The sequence below is a fragment of the Myxocyprinus asiaticus genome, chromosome 48, assembly GCF_019703515.2.
Source record: "Myxocyprinus asiaticus isolate MX2 ecotype Aquarium Trade chromosome 48, UBuf_Myxa_2, whole genome shotgun sequence".
In the NCBI taxonomy this organism is placed as follows: Eukaryota; Metazoa; Chordata; class Actinopteri; order Cypriniformes; family Catostomidae; genus Myxocyprinus; species Myxocyprinus asiaticus.
In genome coordinates, this window is record NC_059391.1 from 24,742,073 (window position 1) to 24,764,221 (window position 22,149).

Consider the following 22,149-nt stretch of genomic DNA (forward strand, 5'->3'; position numbering starts at 1 on the left):
GTTGTTTTTTGATCACATATGTATATGGTTTTTGTGATCCGATCACAAAACTTTTTAGACCCCATTTAGGCTGACCACATGTGATCCAACCACCAAAAATGCATCTTAACACCAAGTGAAATGGGGTTGGTGAGTCATTGTGTAAAGTAATGCAGTGTGGTAGTGTGTAAAATAATGAAGCGAGTAAGTAAGTAAATGATGCAGTGTGAAGTAAGTTATTGCAGGGGTTTTCAAAATGTGGGCAAGTGGGCACAAGATTACAAAGTTTTATAGTGGTGGGAATTTTCATTCATCCTAGTGAATCAAGTATTTTGAACAAATGAGGAATGAAAATTATCACCACTATAAAACACTGTAATCTTGCGCCCCCTGGCCCACATGTTGAAAACTGTGATGAATAAAAATTAAAAAGCAAATAATCCAACATGTGTTATGAGTGAATCACTGAACCATAGATTCGACTGATTCGTAAAAACAATTGGAAGTGAACAAGAACAATTCGTTCACTTAAAGGATTCGTTCGAAAACACTGATTCGTTCATGAACAAAAAAACTAGTATTTTAGGCGTACACTCCAGTGAAGCAAAAAAGATTGGAAAAACGGTGCAAGTATGACAAACAGTACATAAAATATGGTATCAGAATTTGTACATACAGTACATAAAATATAAAACGACTTTTTTACACAAACTGCAGCTTCATTTTTGAACAACTGGACATGATATGAATGCACAAATAAATCAATAAAAATACTGATCTTAATCTACAGGGATCTAAACTATCGATGTAATATTGTGAGAAAAATGTCAATATATGATTGTATCGGCATAGCCCTAAAAGTCATATTGGAAAGTTATTCCTTGTCAAATCAAGTGGAGATTCCTGACTCAAAATTCTTTGTTTTTGATATTTTTAACTGGTGAAAGATAAATAAAAAAATTGTGGTGAAACTTTTAAAAAACAACACATAAAAGTGTTTCCCTCATTTTTTGGACTCTCACCATTGGCATATAATGAAACAAAGGGTGCTGAAGTCATTTTAGTAATAGACTGACCTATTTCTGTAAAAATAAAATAATGATGATGACACCTTTCTAAGGTTATTTTTTGACCTATAGGTTTGCTCCAAAGCCATACACTGTAAAAAAAATTTAGTGTGAGTTTACAGTAAATTCCTGGCTATTAGTTGCATGACTTTCACAGTATATTTTACAGCAGTATTTCTACAATTTATTACAATTAAAATACAACTGTATACTGTGACTTCACATTGAACAGGTCCAGGAAATTACAGTAATGCAGCAGTGCTGTATTGTAGATTCCCAATTATCAAGTGTATATTTTTTAACCTGCAATGCTTGTTAAATGTCACAATTGTTGAGTTTTGTATGCTGAGTGTTAATTTCTGTTTGTACCTGGTTGCCAACTCTACTAAATGTTTACGTCTATTTTTTTTTCTTACAAATGCACCATATAGTGTAGACTACATATCTTAATTAAACTTAGTAAATTTTCTCCCTCAGTCACAGTGAAAAGAACAATTAAACAGAACTGCATCAACTAGGAGAAAATTTAGTAATGTTTAATAAGTCAAAGTTCCCATTCAAAGCAAACACTAAACACCATAATTGTGACTTCAAATGAAACACAATTATTTCCCACAATACAGTGTGAAATTGTCATTTTTAAAAAAAATTTTTTTTACAGTAATTTGTCATTAAAATTGCATAGCCTGCATTGATTTCATTGTAATCATTTTCACAGTATTTTATTGTAAGTAATTGCTGTTAAATCTTGTAAAATCATGGCAATTTTTTTACAGTGAAGGTAAAATTTGTTGTTTGAACCACTTCTACAAAATAATGGATTACTCAGTAAATATCAATCCATGGCATGTAATATTTTAGCTTTCATCATTTATACTTATGTTTCTTCTGAAAAAGTATTAACAAAATAAAACAAAATCTGCTGGGAAAGTTTCTGAAATTGTGTAGATTTGACATGGAATAAGCTTTTGTAATGTAACACTGCGAGTCAGTAATCAACATTGTGAGCCAGTTTGTAAGTAACCATTTCAACCAGTTGCATCATTAACCATTATATATTTACAGTACATCTGAATCTATCACAGTCTGATTGTGAATTACTGCACTATGGATGATGTTTTCCAGCTGCAAAAAATCCCACTTAAAGACTGCAGCTATACACCTGAGCAGTTGAATCCAGCACACATCTGTCACGGCTATTGGAACAGCATGCTAAGAGTCTAATCTAGTTTACGATCGGCCGGTACACTAATCCTGTACATACACACACGCGGAGTGCGCACACACACTTCTTTTGCCTTGGCTTCTTGTAGGTCACTCCGGTACACAGGCACCTCATAGGATAAACATAGTTAAACACACACTTGTACAAGAATAACTCAACTCCGGCTCATCCGTATATCCAGCTGATTAATTAACACAAAGAAACTTTGCGGCTACCGTGTAGTAGTAGCAACTTTGAGACTTTCAAGTGAATTTCTCATAAATCTGTTCACCAAAACATGTTGTGCAGATTCATTTGGTGATCAGTGCGCCCAAAATGACTTGAAATTAACATCACTTTAATTGCGTGCAGTTATCAGTTGTTTATTTATATGGATGTAAATTCCAGTGAGATTCCTGTGTGACCCAATTAGTTCTTCCAACAGATGATATACTCCAACCAGGAAAGTAAAATTATAAATGATATCTCAATTGTTTCTCCAAGACAGCAATGAGATTAAATGGAGAGCAAATGAAGTCTGGCTGCTTCTAAGAATTTTCTCACATGTAATCTCACATGTGTCTCCTCTAGAGTTTCAGAAGAGATATCAACAATGAGCTCAGGTGGAACTTTATTATGTTTGATACACGTTTAAATAATTTAAAGTAGTTTATACATTTCAAAAATTTTTGATACATGTGTTTTTTGTGCACATACTATTATAATTATAGAATAAAATTATATGACATTTTAGTCATAAAAAGACTGAAAAACTGACTGAAATGAATGAATATGACATGATGAAATATTTACTAAATTTAAAGGACATTTTCATTATAATACAAAAACTAAGGCACTGTATGCTAACTATTTAATACTCTAAAAATCACAAAAATTCACATAAACCGATCAGCCACAACATTAAAACCACCTGCCTAATATTGTGTAGGTCCCCCTCGTGCTGCCAAAACAGCGCCAACCCGCATCTCAGAATAACATTCAGAGATTATATTCTTCTCATCACAATTGTACAGAGTGGTTATCTGAGTTACTGTAGACTTTGTCAGTTCAAACCAGTCTGGCCATTCTCTGTTGACCTCTCTCATCAGCAAGGCATTTCCATCCACAGAACTGCCGCTCACTGGATGTTTTTTGTTTCTGGCACCATTCTGAGTAAATTCTAGAGACTGTTGTGTGTGAAAATCCCAGGAGATCAGCAGTTACAGAAATACTTAAACCAGCCCATCTGGCACCAACAATCATGACATGGTCTAAATCACTGAGATCACATTTTTTCCCCATTCTGATGGTTGATGTGAACATTAACTGAAGCTCCTGACCCGTATCTGCCTGATTTTATGCACTGCACTGCTGCCACACGATTGGCTGATTAGATAATCACATGGATGATTGTTGGTGCCAGACGGGCTGGTTTGAGTATTTCTGTAACTGCTGATCTCCTGGGATTTTCACGCACAAAAGTCTCTAGAATTTACTCTGAATTAAATTTCTCCATGTTCATCCTATATATCCATTTTAATTTTATAGCTCTATATTCTTACTGTACAGTATATCAACAATTATCTAATTTGTGTCTATTTTCTATTGTCTGTTTCTCAATTAATCATGTCCCCAGATCAATTATGGAACATTCCTTCCATTGGAGCAATTTAAGATTGAAATACCTCCTGTTTTCAGCAGGGGACGGTAAGCAAAACCCTAGCTGTAGGGTACAATGAGGCTTAAGGCACCCCTTAAGGAAATGTAGCTTTTTTCTGGCCAAAAACTTTATCAAGGCCAAAAAAAATTATTTATTTTTATTTAAAATTGATGGAGCAACATAATGTGTGAAAATAAATAATAACGGAAGGTCGTTTCGATTAAAATTCAGTTGAAAAAAAAAAGAAAGGTGGTGAGGGAGCCTTTTACCCCACACTTGGGTAAAAGGCTCTCTCACTTGGGGAAAAAGGCCCCTTGGGGGTTTAAAGTGATATCGTGTAGATACCGGGGCAGTAGTTATAGGGCACGATTTGCTTATGCAACAACTTATGCAAATAATTTTGAGACAGCAAGATGCTTTTTTGAGTAACAAATTAAGATGATGCTTACTCAAAATAACTACTTCAGAATAAGTCAACCATTTCCTGTTCATTTCAAACACATTTGGAATTTTATTACATCTCAAGTATTCTATAAACAAACTAATCTCTATTATTATTAGATAAGTCAATGTGAGTCCACTTTGAAAATTTTTCATGACAAATCTATTCACCCCACTTTAAAAAAACTAAAAAACAATGTGTTTAATAGGGGCCTTAAGCCCCTGCAACAGGGAAGCTTTAACTCTAACCCTAACCGATATCATAACATAGCACTGTGTGAATAATAGTGCAAAAAATAAGTGTGAATAAAGTCATAATCAGCCACTGTACTCGTGATTTGTGTGAAAGTGAATTAAATGCAGTTGTTTTAGCACCTCTAATGTTGATTTAACAAGGCAACTGCGAAGAAACGTCAGTTTGCAAAAATGTATTTATAGGTAACGTTCATTATAAGAGACAGGTTATAAACATCAGAGACAAAGTGGATATGTAAATTAAATATAACCGTGGACATCTGAGCAGAAAAAAAATCCTCTGGGCCTTTAAAGCCTGCACTATGTTCTCTTGCTGTAGTCTTTAAAAAGGTAGCCAAAAAAACAATCACTTCTCTTGGAAGTGCATGGAAGTGCATGGAACGGGATTGTATCATTCACTTAAAAGATGTATGCAAAGGACCCAATGTTGTTCACCATTGAAATATTCCCCCTCTTTCTTTCATGATCAGCGGCTGAACCTGCTCATTTATTTGCTGCACATGGTGCCGAATCAGCAGTGTGACTTAGTATTCCCTCAATAGAGGACCTCTCCTCAACTCTTCTTTGTGTTAGTACTGTGTCTGTAAAGTACCTCTACTGAGAGAGAACAGTAGGTTTTATTCAGAGCTTTAGATCGGCTGCTGACCTTCTGAAAACATCTCCACCCAGAAAATCCTGCTCCTGTCAACACCCCAAACAGCTCCTCAGAGCTCCAAAATCTCAGATGGCGGCTCTCCTCCCCTTTCTCTTAATTTTTCTCTCTCTTTCTGCATCTCTGAAGAGAGGGAGACACATTGACCCTCAAGCTGAAGAAAAAGGAGCATCAACAGAAGTACAGCTGCTAGAATCATGACTAACAAGGTCCACAGGTGCTCACAACACAAGATATCTGAGCGCTGAGGAATTAATAGGGTGGGATGGGTTTTCTCTCTAGATATGTGTGAATGTTGTTTTACTGCAAGACACACTTATAAACTCTTCTAAACCCTAGTGCACTGTCTCACTATCTACTGTCTAAACAGGCAGCAACCTAACCATGATGGAACCTCCAGCCCGATCTCATGAAAATAACGGGACTGTGGCGACATCTTTGCAAAATGAAATTACGTTCTTCCTTACAGATATTGCGGCAGTTCTGAGGTGAAATGTACACTATGTGGCGCAAAAAATAGTTAAATATTCTCCAATACAGATGTGGTTAAGGTTTATGCTCTGTTGAGTTTTAAATCGACAAAACCGACCTCCCTACCCAAAACCTTACACTTAAACCTAACCGAGAGTGACATGAAAGCAAATGTGAAATAAAAAATGCAATTGCTGAAGCAACCATGTCATTTTGTGCGCTACCACGACACTTTTGGCTCACGCGCAATTTGATCATGCCAGAATAAGCTTGTAGTTGGTAATGCAATGTAAACTATAAAATGTATTGCCTTAAAACTAAGTCATGCTTTACAGTAAATGTGTTTAGATATCATAAGACAGCATTGGGTGAGGAACAGGGCGAAACTGATATTCTGCTATTTTACTTGTGATTATAGAAAGTTAATAAGAGTAATTTTGTTGTTGTAGCGCCTGTAGTGTTTATTTCACCAGGAAACTGCTGCAATATGTACAATGAGCCAAGTAAAAATATTACAAACGATAAACATCATGCTGCCTTGGATTTAGACCAAAACAAGGTACGTAGTTACCTTTCAAGGCAGCATAATTTCTAAAGTTTGGTATAGCCTATACACATTTGTAGTGCACCTATGATGTGTCGTCCTGTGCTAATGCTAACCTGACAACAACTTTACACCAGAGACCAAAAATAATTAATCTCCTGTTGTTGTTTTTTTCACAGGCTATGTACTGAAGTTACGTAACAAGAATTCACAGACAGAACGATGTTTCTTCTTTTAGACCAGCCATTGCCTCGTTCTCTCCCTGCTCCACATTATACTAACACCTGTCTGTGAAAACACATGCTCTGTTTTCTTTTTAGCTAAATAAATGTATCCTCTCTCTCCCTCAAATGAAAAGAGAGACACTTTGAGGAACAGTGAATGAGTCATGACTCACTGCAATGAGAAACATCAACACACATAAATACATAGCCTTTACACACACATACTGAAGAGTGTGGGATGGTTTCTTTGTACATATTATACAACCGCATTCATCACTCTCCTTATAAGGTGCGAATATGTCGGACATCCACGAACACCCTGTAAACACTGTGTCTGACAGGTACATCTTCATGTAAACTAATAAAGCCACTTGAATTCTGTTCATTAGTTTTAGTTACACTGTAGAGTAGCTTAACAGTAACCTAAGGAGGTCTACTAAGCCTGGAGAAAGCGATCTGTTAGCATTCCCATTCATCTCAATGACAGTTGCCAGGCTGGTATGCAACTTGAATACTGCGATTATTGTTTCATGGGCACTCAGTTCTGGACATTTTTTTTGAGCCAATCACCTGAGTCGTTAATGCCATGTGACTGATCCCTCTGTATTAGAACGCCTTGCAGCAGATAGGGAACAACATACGTTAATTTCATGCTGTTAGGAGCCCTGCACAAAACTGGTCACCGGTGAAATCTCTACTATAATACGAAAATGTTTGCGATTTATATGTTGCTTGCAAAATGTTTATTTTGTGAGAATACACAGCTACTTGGAGAAACCAGCCTGGGGTGCGTTTCCCAAAAGCATGGTTAGCCAACCATGGTTGCAATTTCAATCGTTACCAACACAGTTCAATGATTTGGCGTTTCCCGATACTGTAGTTCCAAAGAACATTCGCAAACATCATCGCAAAGTTGAGTGGTTGGAACTACAGCTCTTTACCTGTAGTTAGAAGCAGTTCCTTGTTAGTGTGCTGTGTGGATATTGTTTGACTTCATTATACAGTATATTAAGATATACTTCATTATATAGTATATCTTTCATTCTGTCAACAGTTTGACCACGTTTACATGCATTTAAGAAAACGGCTTATTCCAGGTTTTGCAGAAACCGGTGTTCTGAATCATCATGTAAATGCAAATGCAGCTGTTAAGAGAAAGCGCTTAAACACGCACAGTTTCTGTTGGAAAACACAGCTTTTATGTGTTTATGTTAATGCAAAAATGGCGTTTTTATGTTTTTTAAGAGTGCGCATGTGCGTATGAGCTGAAGTGCGTCGGGGGAACACCGAACTCTGATGTCTGAACTCTGATGGTAATCCATCTATTTCCGCATACACGTATGTATCTGTCGCATTACACAGTGCATGCAGCTTTCTCACATTAAAAGGCTTTCTGGTGTACTGTGTGTGTAAATTAGCTTTTATAATTTAATATTCATGGAAGTTATTAGTCCACCCCCTGTGTAACGTCATTTACGACAGTGTTGTTGAACCAACATGGTTCAAACGGTGGATGTATGCATAGTTACTACAGTTTCGGGAAACAGTCGCGACTAGCTAGTTAATTTCTCCAACGATGTATCAGACTATGGTGGTTAATCAGTGAGTTACATGGTTGTAAGGGAAACACACCCCAGATTATCATGAAAATTGCATACTGTGGCGAAATTTTTGCAAAATGATATCAAGTGGTTCATTACACGCATCACGGCAGTTTTGAGGTGAAATGTCCACTGAGTGGCGCTAAAGGCACGATCGCATTTACCTTCACATTTAAATTCCTCAGGCGAAATACAGTCAACTCAATGGGAATCTGCGTGATCGTGAATTTCGCACAATGGACTTCCAGTGGCGAAGATTTTCTCCTTGTGGATTTCGCATAAGTTCAACAAAGGTAAATGTGACTGCGTCTTAAAGGCGAGTTAAATGTTCACACAAACAAATGAGGTTTATCTCATTTTTAATCAACAAAACCTACCTCGCTACCCTAAACCTTAATCCTAAATTTAAATGATAGTATCACAAAAAGCAATTAAATTATTAATAAATAAATGGATGTGAAACATTGATTTGAGCTGAAATTATTTTATTATCTTTCTTGTAGAGATTGCACAGTGATCCAAGATGTAGGAAAGATGACTTGCAATATCCGGATGAGCGGCCTGATACATCTTAATATCCGGATGTACGGTTGTTATTCAGAGATATCAGACCACTAGATGGCGCCATTGACCAATCCGACACAAGTATTCCAGGGTGCCGTGTAATACAAACTGAAAATCTGATTTGTGTGAAAGGAAATAAAAGTCATTATTATTTTAGTGCCTCTAGTGTTTATTTCACCAGGAAACTGCCACAATATGGGGTCAATTGGGATCTGCAAAGGGGTGTCTGTACAGTCCAGCCTAAAAGAGAGAAGCCTGCTGGCCCCAAAGAGCATATGAATCTCCCATGATGCATCAGAATGACAGCACTCATCCACAGTCTAAATGTCTCTGTTTGAGTCTGACAGATGCAAGTCAGACAATCAATTGCCCAGCATGTATTTCTGCATCCCACCTCCATGCCTCCTTCTCCGGCACACAAACAGAGATTACCGCTTCTAAATGCAATTTCATCCCTGTATCAAGTTGATCAGTTGTAATTTGTGAACTCTGTAGCTATTGGCTCAGTAAAGCACTCTATTTATGAATCTAAAAACAAATTTTCACCTGCATATAGAAACAATTTCACAAGGTTTAAACTAAAGCTAGAAGCGTTGCTTCTCTGTTTGACGTTTTTATTGTTTTTTGTTTATCAAAGTTTATTTTCAATTGAAGAGTCAATTTAAAGGGACAGTTCACCCATAAATGAAAATTCTGTCTTCATTTACATTAAATTCTAATTTACATTTTTGAGCTTGAAAATCACCAATAAATCTACTTTGTATGTGAAAGTGAAATGACATGAGGGTAAGAAAATGAAAAAATGACAGAATTTGTTTGACGACACTGGGTTTGGATGGGAAGGTTTTGGAGAGAAGGCATGAGGTTGAAGTTATGAAAATGGAAGCATTTACTTACAGCACATTTATATACAGTTGACTGAGTTGTTAGGGCTAATAGGCTTATGCTATCCCTCCCACAAAAAAAAAAAAAAAAGAAAAAAAAAAAGAAAGAAAATTCATATTAGAAACACCAACCATCTGTCTACATCTACAATAAAAATTTTCCCATAAAAACTCTGTTTCTTGTCAGAGAGAAGCCATTACAGTGTCATTCTGAAGTGTGCTTTTAAATTCACGCTATACAATCTGAGTCACTCTCTGCTCTGAATCTGATTAAATACAGCCAGACCTGCATCACTAATGACAGGGATGGACATAGGCATGTCTGAAATCAAAGCAGAAATGTGTCAAATGACACATTTCATGAGAGGCGTTTAGATTTTACACATATGCTGACAGAAAATGCTCTTTTTTTATCATCTTGAGAAAAGCTCCTCTTTTTGTTAAAGTGTTTGTACTGTAAGTCAGAACAAATTAATGTCTTCAGTATTGATCAGCATCGACTGAAATGCCAGACAACTCTGCTGAAAAATCCAGCTAAAACCAGCTTAAGGCTTCACATGATTTCGAGCTGGTCAGTTATGGTCATTAGCTGGTCCAAGCTGGTCAATCAGTTGAACTACCAGCAAGCAGACCATCTTGGTCAAGCTGGTAAGAAAACCTTGGACAAGAAAAAAAGAAAACTAGCTTAATAAGTTTGATGGTTTAACTTGTTATCCAGCTGGTCCAAGCTAATTACATATGGTCAGTTTGCTGGTTTAAGCTGGTAGATCTGGTTTTGACCTGGAAGACCATCTGAATCTGATAAGAGCTTGTAGACCACCTTGGACCAGCATAAAACCCTGCTAAAACCAGTTTAAGGAGGAATGAATTCACATTAGTAATATTTTTCTTATAATCATTCTTTTTATTTTTTTTTATTTTGCATAAAGAATATGAAACCTATTTTAGGAACGTACGTTTTTTTTTTTTTTTTTTGCATGATTTTTTTGACACTTAAGCACATTTTATGCCCAAATTCTCATTACTGTAACACGTCCAGACATTTAAGCTTTAAGCTTTTTTATTGTAATTCTCATTATACCTAATTGTGATTCTTATTACTCTCATTACTGTTATAAAGCATTTGTACTGCATTATATTCAGGGTTGGGAGGGTTACTTTTGTAATGTATTCCACTACAGATTACAGACTACATGCTGTAAAATGTTATTTGTAATGTATTCCGTTGGATTACTCAAGGTCAGTAACATATTCTAAATACTCTGGATTACTTCTTCAGCACTGGTAGATTTTTTCACTTGTTTTGACTATAAAAACTGCCAAAATACATGTTAAAAATACATTCTCTGAAAAACCTAAATATCTTATGCAGTGTTGTTTCTAAAACAATTGTTTTAAAGATTTTTAGATATTTTTACAGGAAAGCAATACAAAAATTATTATCAAGAATATGATTTTTGCCCTAATATCAAAAGTCTTACTATAAAAAAAGAAATTATGATCCAACATGAATTTTCTTGATAAAAAAATATAATTGTGTCTGGTAACATGTGCATGTAAAATGGCTAGAAATAGCATTTTAGCTTAGCGTAAAGCTGACAATTTACACGAGGTTTATTTCTATTTCTTGTGCTCCAAACTTACTTCAAACTTACTTCTCTGTCTGCTCGTATGAATGTAACACATCATAAGAAAGTGTTTCACTGCTGTTCAAATGCACTTTGGATCGCATCATTTATATGTATAAATGTTTTCCATCTGAAAGGACTAAATATTAAATGAAACAAATGACAATAAAATGCAAAGTAATCTCTTCAGTAATCAAAATACTTTAAATTATAAATAAATAATTTAAATAATATATATCATTATTTTTCACGAGAATTAGATATTTGGTGAGAAAAATGTGTGTAACTGGTGGGGGAAATTATCTTAGTTGCCATGAAAATAATGTAATAATGCAAACACTTTTAGTGGTTCATATTATTACAATTGTAAAGTATATATATACAGTACTGTGCCAAAGTTTTAGGCACTTAGGCAAAATTTTTGCATATTAAGGATGTCTTCAAAAATAATGCCATAAATACTTTTCATTTAACAATTTACATCATACAAAGTCCAGTAAACATAAAAAGCTTAATCAATATTTGGTGTGACCACCTTTGCCTTCAAAACAGCAACAAATTCTCCTAGGTACACCTGGACACAGTTTTTGGTTGTTGGCAGATAGGATGTTCTAAGCTTCTTGGAGAACTTTCCACAGTTCTTCTATCTATTTAGGCTGTCTCAATTGCTTCTGTCTCTTCATGTAATCTCAGACTCAATGATGTTGAGATCTGGGCTCTGTGAGGGGCATACCATCTGTTGCAGGGCTCCCTGTTCTTCTTCTATCAATTCTGTTTGCAAAGAAAATGTTGAAATCTAAAATTGATATTTCCTACTGATACACTAAAAGCAGAATATATACAATAACCATTTAAGACAAATGTTTTTGTGAAAAATATAATGCGCCTAAGACTTTGCAAAGTACTGTAACTACCTGTAACTTTTTTCCACATTTAAGTATTGAGAAAGACATTTATTATGGGGAAGATTTGCAGAATTGTTGGGGAAAATTAGCTTAATTGACATGAGAATAATGTCACAATGCAAATTATTTTAGTGGTTCATATGATTTAAATTGTGAAGTGCTTAAATTTTAAATAATATATTTTTTTTTCACGTTTAAGTATTGAGAATGAGATTTGTAATGTGAAAAATGTTTAGAAAAAGTGGGAAAAATGTTCTTATTTTTCATGAAAATAATGTCACAATGCAAAACCTCTTAATAGTTCATTTTCTTTAAGCAAAATAGAATTGAATATTTCTTTCTTTCAATTTGGGGAGAAATTTAACCTGGACATGTTCTTGACAGGTTCCGTGAGATTCACCCAGCAACCAATAACCGGCTTTACCACCTTAAGCTGGAATGACCTGGTTTCTTCTTTACTGGGAGCAACCACGACTTTTCCCTGATAGCTGCACCTAATCCTGCTCTTCAGAGTGCCGAATCCTTCCTCTCCTATTTCTGCGGATTCATCATGGAGTTTGTGTAATGGAAACTGAACTGTGCATCCCGCTCTAATACGGAAAGACTCTTGATATCACTCTGTCATCCATCAACAAGCACAGAAGTGTGTGGCTCCGTCTAACTTCCTGTCTGTAAGTCGGCGTGTTAGCTAAGCCAGTATCCTTCTCATCTCTCCCTTTTTCTCTAACTGGAAATGGAACATAATAGGGATGAGTCACAGCGGCCGTTCAATCGTCCAACAATTGACTAGTAGATAGTGAGGTTCAATAGTGTGCTGGCAGTTTCTACAGTAAAACCCTCTCGGAGAAGTTGTCTTTAAATGCATCGCCGCTACATCCATACACATGCAGACAAACATCTTTGACTGCTGCAGCATGTCTTGTGCTGTTTACAAATTTTTTAGGCATTTTTAAGACAGCATGTCAAGTTAAAAACAGTTCAACTTTAAAAAACGAGTCTCGATACCACCGCCCCTTCATTCTTCTACCTCCTTTAACTCTCGCTTCCAGGGATATCACACACACACACTTAGCTCAGTTCTCACCAACAGTTTTGTCTCTTTTGGTCAGGATCATGAATTGTGCTTTCTCTAGGCGTCTGCTGAACACCACACACTCATCCTCTTATGAAAAACAAACCCTCGTCTGAAATCACATGACCTGTGTAACTCCACCGCCTCTACAAAGCTATGACGCTCCGTCTTTTCCTCTCTGAATAACACAGACCTCTGCTTGCTTCTATTTTAGTCACAACGGATTGATCTGAAATATTCAGAGCGGAGAATCATGGACACAAATCAATCGTACAGATCACACGCAGAACCACAAAACACACACTTACACACTCCATTGCTGTTTAGGCCAACAATACACCATCTGCATGTAGTATGTACTATGTAGACATCTAACGTTCACAACGCAGATTATTTATGAAAGCTAATCAGAAATAATTGCTTATTTTGAAATCATCATGTTTATGACATCACAAACATGTGCATGTTAAAGGAATGTTCTGGGTTCAATACAAGTTAAGCTCAGTTGACAGCATTTGTAGCATCCTGTTGATTACCACAAAAATGAATCTCGACTCGTCCCTCCTTTTTTGTTAAAACTGTAATTTTTAAAATTTTTAGGATTTGTTGACATTACATCGTCATGGTAACAAAGTTGTAAAATTGGCTATAACTTTCCACAGAAAAGGTTAGTAAGCGATTTTATCACACTAAAATCATGTTTAAACGCATATCCTTTATGTCTTGTGGCTATACTTTTGAAACAGTGAGTATTTTAACGTTCCAAAATTGGCCCCCATTGACTTCCATTGTAAATGCCTCAGTGGAACATCGATTTTTGCTTTTTTTAAAGAAAAGGAGAGAAGAGTCAAAATACATTTTTGTGTTAATCAATATTATGCAAATGATGTCAATTGAGCTTAACTTGTATTGAACCCAGAACATTCCTTTAACATACTGCCATCTGTATTTGCAAATAAATGCATTAAATAAAAATAAATAAATTCATTATGAAGTGTGCATATCTAATATTAATATTCTGTTCTAGGCATAATTGTTGATGCCAATTTAATGTGTCTAATTATTCAAATTGAGAATTTATAAGAATTATTTAATTAAATTGAAGTATGTGACATAAACGGATGATACATAGTACATGATTCGATGAGATGGCCCTCATATTTTTGTCTGGATCTACAGAGTTACTCAAAAACACATTAAAATGCAATTCACAGAAAACAATTATGTACTTGAATTCACCTTGACTATGATAATGTGTTTTCAATTTCTGAGATTAAAGTCATTTTGACATTTATTTCTGTGACTTAAGGACAAAAATGTCGAACTGGTGTAACCATCCGGAATGAGTAAAAAGCTAATAAACAGAAGTCTCATTTAAAGCTGAAATGTTTGAAAACAGAAAGTTGGCATACTGAATTTTGAATAATCTTTTTCTTTAAAAAAAAAAAACCCAAAGTGTACTGTGTATGAAGTTTGAAAAAAAATATCAGATGTTTTGACAATTTTATAAAAAGGCATGTTTTGTTCAGGTCAAATAGAGTAACCATAAAACAACCCCATTGAGTACACTCACATGTATACAAGGTGCAAAAGTATTTTAATACCTTACTTACACCAATGGACATTTTTAAGCCATTAAATTAAATTTCATAACTTTTTTTTTGTATTATTTTTGTTATTTTTTCAGTAGAAAATTCTATAAATGTTTTTCAAAAATTTATGAAAACATATACACAGAGATTAAATTTCTATGAACATGTTTTAAACTAGATTTTTAAATGATTTCTCAATTCATCACCCGGACAACTTCATTTGTCAGTGCCCCTAATATGTGCCTTCTAATATGGATAGAAAAAATATAGCCTCATAAAGACAAAAATGTCCCTGAAAATTAACCAGGTGGGCAAACACCGCACATTATGGAAAATGTAACTTCTGAAACTGTGCAACAACTTTGCCCATGAAGGATAGCCTTCTAAATTGAATAGAATTATATATAGATTTCTTAACAGTACAACAGCAGAGAGCCAGATCAACTACATAAGTGGACTTCAGGGGAAAGAAAATATAGAAAATGCTATGCCATGCACTCATTTGAGGTTTCCTGGCATGTATTGGGCTATCACATGAGGCTCTGAGTTGTTAAGGTTCCTCTCATGTAGATGATCTGGAGTAACTGCTGGTGCTCTTGGCATATTCACTGCACACAGTATATCCAGCAAGACTTCTGTTGATGAATAAACAAATCCAATTAAAGAAAGCGTTTGGAAGGGAATGCTTACCTCAGCCTCTTTAAGACGCACACACACCCGCCCTAATCTGAGCTCTAAGCAGTACTGACACTGAGCATCACTGTATTGCATGACCGTCCTGTAGAATTTATAACCACTGGGAACTATAGCTCACAAACATCAATCAACTGAAGATACACACACTTACCTGTATGTAAGTATACACACTTACACATACAGTCACACAAACCTGATGGGTGTTGCCATCTCATTCAGCAAGCAAAACCAGCTGCTGAGCTGCCATCGATCTACTGGCCTGAGAGGAATACTGATCACACACACACACACAGTGCTCTCAGGTACAATCTGTGCATCCTGATCCATGACTTACACAAGGAGAGGTACACACACTCAGAAACACATTAGCACACTTAAGCCATTCGAGAATACACACTCTCTCTTTGATTCTGATCTGCATGTTGGCAGAAGCCCCACCCATGAACGTGCATGCGCATTAGCTAGACCAGCTTGAAAAATAGCGTTTTAAAGCATGATCTGAGTTAAAGAAGCACAATAGATGAAACCATTGTTGTCAGATTTGACTGCTGATTTGAAATATGTTCTTTGATCGCAATCTTGACCAACTGTTTTGGAGCAACGGCTGCGATTCACAAAAACCTAGGGTATGGCAAAAAACCCATGGACAACCCCCCCAAAGAAGTTGACAGCAGAGTGCAGCGAAGAGCGGCACGACCTGTTAAAACAGGCGAATATAGCAATAAAGATTGATATTAGCTCTTAAAATGGTTTCCTACGTTCCCTGCATGAAGTTACCAATGTTCTTTCCTTTATCACGTGCATCTCCCAAAATTGCATTAGTCAGATATGTCCTTACTCCAGAACACTAAATCTACGACCATTTTCAAGTACTTAAATTGTTCCCCAAAGTACGATGCCTTTGGGGAACAACCCATTATTCTAAGATGATTCGTACGGTCATTTCTATGATATAATTGGGCTTATAATGCTTTGGGGAAACGACACAGACACAGACAGAAGTTACGAGCAAACTGCATCTTAATGAGGCATATATTTTCCCGGTTTTGTCTGCAAGCTAGGGTACGGCAACTGCCATACTCTGCCATATGCAAACGCTGCCCCTGTTTTGGAGATTTATGTCTTTTCCCTTTCAAGTAAATAGAAGCTGCTTTTCAGGCCCCTGCACACTCCCTACGAAAATGAAGAATAAAATGGGTGTGACGACATTTAGACCAAAATCTGGCCAAAAAGAAGGTGTTTTTGAGTTGTTTCTGTGGTTTGTAACAGCTCGCCAGGTCGAACTTTCAGGAAAACTTCTTAGCGGCTTCTAAACACCTTTCTGCCATTGGTCCACGTCATCGGTAGGTGTGACCTGGAGCTTCACCTACTTTGAAGCTGACTACTAATTCCCGTTCAGTCAAAATGAACACACTAGCGTGTAGAATTATTAGTGAGTTGGTACAAATTTACCTACATCTGTGCGGTCATTCGTGTAGAGACTATTTCCAAGAAAATGCCATACGATTTTTTTGTTTAATTAGTCTACAAAAGGAATCACATCTACTCAAATACTCTTAAGTGCCCATTTACGCTATTGTTTGAAATGCTGCTTCTGCCCATAGCAAGGTATGCCTATCATCAGTCTTTTGTCTGTATTCTATCCATTAACACTCTTTTATACACCCATCTTTGCAGCAGTATCAGTGTCATCATAAATCACAATAATAGAGTGCAATCGGCGTACAGTATATTGTGGCCACATATAGCATGTTAGTGCAGTAGCACCATGAATGCAAAAGGTAAACATGACAAATTACACATTATCTACTGCATATATTTTACTTTAAATCTTAATAAAGTGGTACAGCTTCTTTTCCTGATCTGGTGTGAATGTTTAACATGTAGTCTTGCACATCCTCATATTTACCTGACATTACTACCTGACATTTCAAGGTTGTTATGTCAGAGTCTTCCATTGTAATTAACATTTACACAGCAGGACTACAGAATCATCTCGTTGCAACACTAACGAGCTCTGTCGGCTCGTTACTGCCAATTCATTTCAAGAAAATCCTCAAGAGTCATCACAAAAATATGAATCCAGCGTTCATATATCATACATAAATGCTGTTTCATGTAGTTTTATGAAGATGTCTAGAACGGCAAGTAATGTCTTTTTAAAACATAATATGATGCTGCGCCGTTAAACATCTGCTGGATTGTATCACTAACACAACGAGAGAGAAATAGAAGGTGAGTATTACTTTGATCCTGCACAGGCGAAATCCTGATTTCAAACTAATTTAATTTGGGTGTTCTGGGCCTGTCTGTTCTCTAAACAGACACCAATTTATATTTCAGGAAACTAAAGCAAAACTAATGGATAAAATAATAGTTATTCAACAGAGCTTTTCACCTGAGCAAAAAGCATTTAATTTAAAGATTAGCAGTAAGCTGCTCTATTGCTCTCTCTCACTCTGACAATGAGACGAAAGTGATTTGACTTTAAAGAGCCAGAGGTGAGTGAGTGTGAATGTGTGACACTAATAAACTAAGATCCAGAAGGTTGTGGGTGGAGCTTAACAAACCCCTCCCCCTTCGCAAACTCCTCCATTTCTCAATTATATAACCGCCCAGCTGGGATGGCAGTTCTTTACAGCAGTAAGTTGCTCTCTAAATCTTGCACTGTAATAAAACACGCTGTTTCCACCTGAAGTAAGAAACCGCCAGGGGATGGAGAGGCGTCTGTCGTTCACCAGGGGGCGGAGGAGTGGCTGAGGACCAGTCGACAGCATGTCCGGGGCCGGCGCGCCCATCTCTCTCTCCTCTCCCTCTCTCCTCTCTTCTTTCTTCTCTCTCTGTCACAGAGAGAGATCACAGCCAGGAGAATTCCCCGGCCTGTGTCTGGCGATGGGGGTATGTGGTGAGCAGGGTGGGGCCGAGCGATGTCTGGGCAGAGCGAGGCCGGGAAGATAAGTGGTGAATGAGTTCCACCTGTGTGCCACACCGGTCTCGCATTCCAGTGAGGGGCGGCGGGAGTATTTAAGGAGAGGAGACAGTGGCAGACGGGGAGAGAGAGACGCATGGACCTGCGTGTGTGCAAACGTGAGTGTGGGGAAGCAGTGCATTTGGTTTTGTCTTTTAAGTTTTATAATTAATGTTTGTGTTTGTCAAGCCGGTCCCAGATTCCTCATTCCCATGCATTCCTTGAACTTCGTTACAGTGCTTTTTCAGAAAAATGGCTACCCATATGATGGTTAGACCACCTAACTTTAATTTCGTGGACAAAAGTTTATTAAATATTAATAATATTTAAAAAAAAAATTGTTTCACTGCTTTAAAGAAATTACAATAAAAATATTATTCTAAACTACTGATGCCAGCATTTCTTTTTTCAAGAATTTCAGCTCTTAATGAGATTTTATTTTATTTTTTAAATGCAGTCTACTTCCTACATGCCAACATTGCATCAAACAATTGCATGAGTTTATGGTGGGGCTGCCTGTTTGTCCGAACAAACGTGCAACTTGTTTAGAAACCATTTTTATTTTTGTAATTCCATTTAGTACCACTAAAGGTGTGAAAATTGCACACTGTACCTACAAAAACACCTTGATTTATTGTTCATGACGCCTACATCCATATAAAAAACATATTTTTCAATGGATCTGTTTCTTTGTTGAAACAATAGAAGAACCCAAGAGAGAACCCCCCCCCCCAAAAAAAGAATAGGGTGGGGCTAGCTGTTTGTCCGAACAATAGTGAGGTAAGGAAAGTTTGGGAAGCCTGTTTGGAAACAATTATTACAGTATTTTTGCAAATCTGTTGCAAAGAAAAAAAGTGGTGCCACTAGTGATGCAGAAATTAAACACCTCACCTTTAAAAAAATTCCTTTATTAGGCTAATTATTCCTGACACTAAATAAAATAACTCTGTTTCCAATAAAACAGAGAATGCTGGGTGAAATCTTTTATACTTCAGAAAACCATACAGTTACTGAGGTGGACAGAAATAGTCTGATGTTACCATCGTTACTGCTGGCAAATACAAAAAGATTTTACAGGCAGCACATCAAATTTTCAACATGAAATTGGCCATTCTACTTTATATAGCTATGAGCAGATTCTGTCTAGATTCTGAGGCAATGTCCATACTAATACGTTTAATTAAAACGCAATAATTTTGCTAAGTTTATGTCTATTATGCCCACTAGAGCGCTATTTAGTTCCAACAAAAACTGAGCGTTTAAAAAACACTCTCCATTACCGTATACTTTGGAAAATGATGACATTAAGGCCACGTCCACACTAATACATCTTCGTTTGAAAACACACTAATTTCACTACGTTTATGTCTCTTATCCACTACAACAACATTTTCCTCCAATGAATTTTGAGCCTTTCAAAAACGCTCTCCATAACCTCATGATTTGGAAAACAATGATGTTAGGAAACTAAAAACTGAGGTTTCAAACTTAAACAAATTAGTGTGAACCTGGCTGAAAAACAAAAAATGAGTCAAGTGAATGAAAAACCCAGACTGATCTCAGTGAAATTGGAAACAGTTGGTTGACTTCTCTTTAGCTAAATTCGGTCTGTGTTTCCTGAAATGCGAAACAATGCCCCCCAGAGGCCAAAGCGGTAAGTTATTTTGGGCAAATGGGTAGGTGTGAGCTTTATTTTCCGCGGAATCTGATAACATGCTTCTTCAAACTTTCTCACCAAAAAGCATAGATTTGTCATGCACAACTCAAATAAGAAGTCGGTTATCATCTACCGTAAAATGAAATACTGAAAATGAACGAATCATGGATTGATCCAGGCCACTTTAAAATACCAACGGTCAAGCAGACCCATTTTGGCATCAGTATATTGCACAATTAACATTTCTGTTGACAAATGAAATAATAATTCTCAGATAGTGCCTTTATTGCTCAATTTTTAATGCTCAATTCACTAGTCGCCACTTTAGACAGCAAAACGGCATGCCAGTAAATGTGTGCACACACACAGTAAATAGTTTGCATGAAGGAAAGCACATTGTCAGATTAAGTATGCTGATTATAAAACCCCATGAGGGCAAACAAAATGACATCTGCATTCTTCCGAGCCTTGCATTCCAAGTTTTGCTTGTACACAACTTGTTAATACATTAGGGTCCTGAATTCATAACTCACACTGAGGAAGTGATATCTGGACCAGTATTTGTGTGGGAAACCTATGAGCTCCTGTGAGATTTATATGAGCTACAACGGCAAATCCAAAGAACAGCAGGCATAACGGATAGCCCACACACACAAATCCCAGAGCCAGCTGGGTTTGAATTGCCCAGACTGATTTAATATTTGGTGTTGCCACAGATACTAAAGCACCTGACACACCAAATATTCAAGTCCAAATCAGATCAATTCAGCAATCAACTTCACTGAATGGCTTACTGTTCATAAAAGACCCCAGGGCAGCTGGTCATCCTACAGTATTCAACAACTTGCCTTGAGATGGACCTTTATAGATGCCTAAATGTACTAGATCAGTCCCCAACCATTTAAAAGTATATTCTAGGATGCCTCTGGTTGGATGGTTGCAGTGTACCAAGCAATACAATTAGAAAACACATCAAACAGATTTCTCCCTATGTGGTGAAACATCAGCCATTTCTTAGATAACTCAATAGCAAAATCATAAATCCAGAAGGAAGCTTCACAGACAACACAGATTGACCTACTGTATAATACTCGCTGTGGGATTCTGACAGCATCATGACAACTGAACAAACATTTCTAACACTTCTAAGGCATATGAAGCATATATGGACATTATTTTCAGATATTACATTATTAATTAAGTTATGGATCCATTGATAGGTATTATCTGTAATATTACATAATAGGATTATTATTATTAATTATATATTAATTCAATAGACCCAGTGCATATTATGATTTATAAATTATTACCGGTATAGGCTGCACACACACACACACACACACACACACACACACACACACACACACACACACACATCAGATTCGTTCTGAACTTACAGCATTATTCTGTATCTCTGCAGTAACACAAACACTGGTATTTTCATCTCATAAAACGCGACGATCCGTCCAGAAACGCCTCAGATTGTTTCATATCGAGCAAAATATCCGTTCAATGAAACCTTAATATAACCAAAGACGATCAGCTCTATGCTGGTAAAAACTATTCATATGATCAAAAACATCATCATCTCTTCATCTATCGGCTGATCGATGAGCTGAAAGAGTCGAACAGCCTTTTTTGATATTCTCTTTCTGTCCTGTTAACAACCACAGCAGTGATTCGGTTCCTCTCCCGTCTACAGTCTGGACTTACCCAGTGCCGAATGAGAGCATCGCGCGCACACACATACAAACGCGAGCGCGCGCGTCTCCTGTCTGTCGTGTTCTTCAAGGTGTCCAGTAAACGCATCCGAATGCAAACTGTTATCATGTCTCTGTGTAAGAGAGAGATAGAGATTCTCAAGGGACACTGGAGAAAAATTCTCATCTCCTTCACAACAGTAAGTGTATCCCAGCCTCTAGTTACTAGTGTTGACTCAGCATAAATGTATTTGGGATCTACTTCAAACAGTGTTTAAGGGGTCGTTCACACAGAATGCGTTAATGCGTCTGCTCTGTTTTTCAAATATTTTCCAAAGTAAACAATTTACATTTAGTCATTTTAGCAGACACTTTTATCCAA

The 22,149-nt window shown here is 36.8% G+C and overlaps 1 protein-coding gene across 2 annotated transcripts in view; it reads right to left on the reverse strand.

Annotated features, from left to right (window-relative positions):
- Positions 1-22,149, reverse strand: part of LOC127437375 (leucine-rich repeat and immunoglobulin-like domain-containing nogo receptor-interacting protein 1) — a 105,704-nt gene that overhangs the window by 10,650 nt on the left and 72,905 nt on the right. Inside the window, exon 1 of one of the 2 annotated variants that reach the window (XM_051692200.1) lies at positions 21,465-21,759. The exons of the other annotated variant lie outside the window; for it this stretch is intronic. The gene's annotated coding sequence lies outside the window, so the exon portion shown is untranslated. Of the gene's footprint in view, positions 1-21,464; positions 21,760-22,149 lie in introns of those variants that run through there. 2 annotated transcript variants of the gene reach the window in all.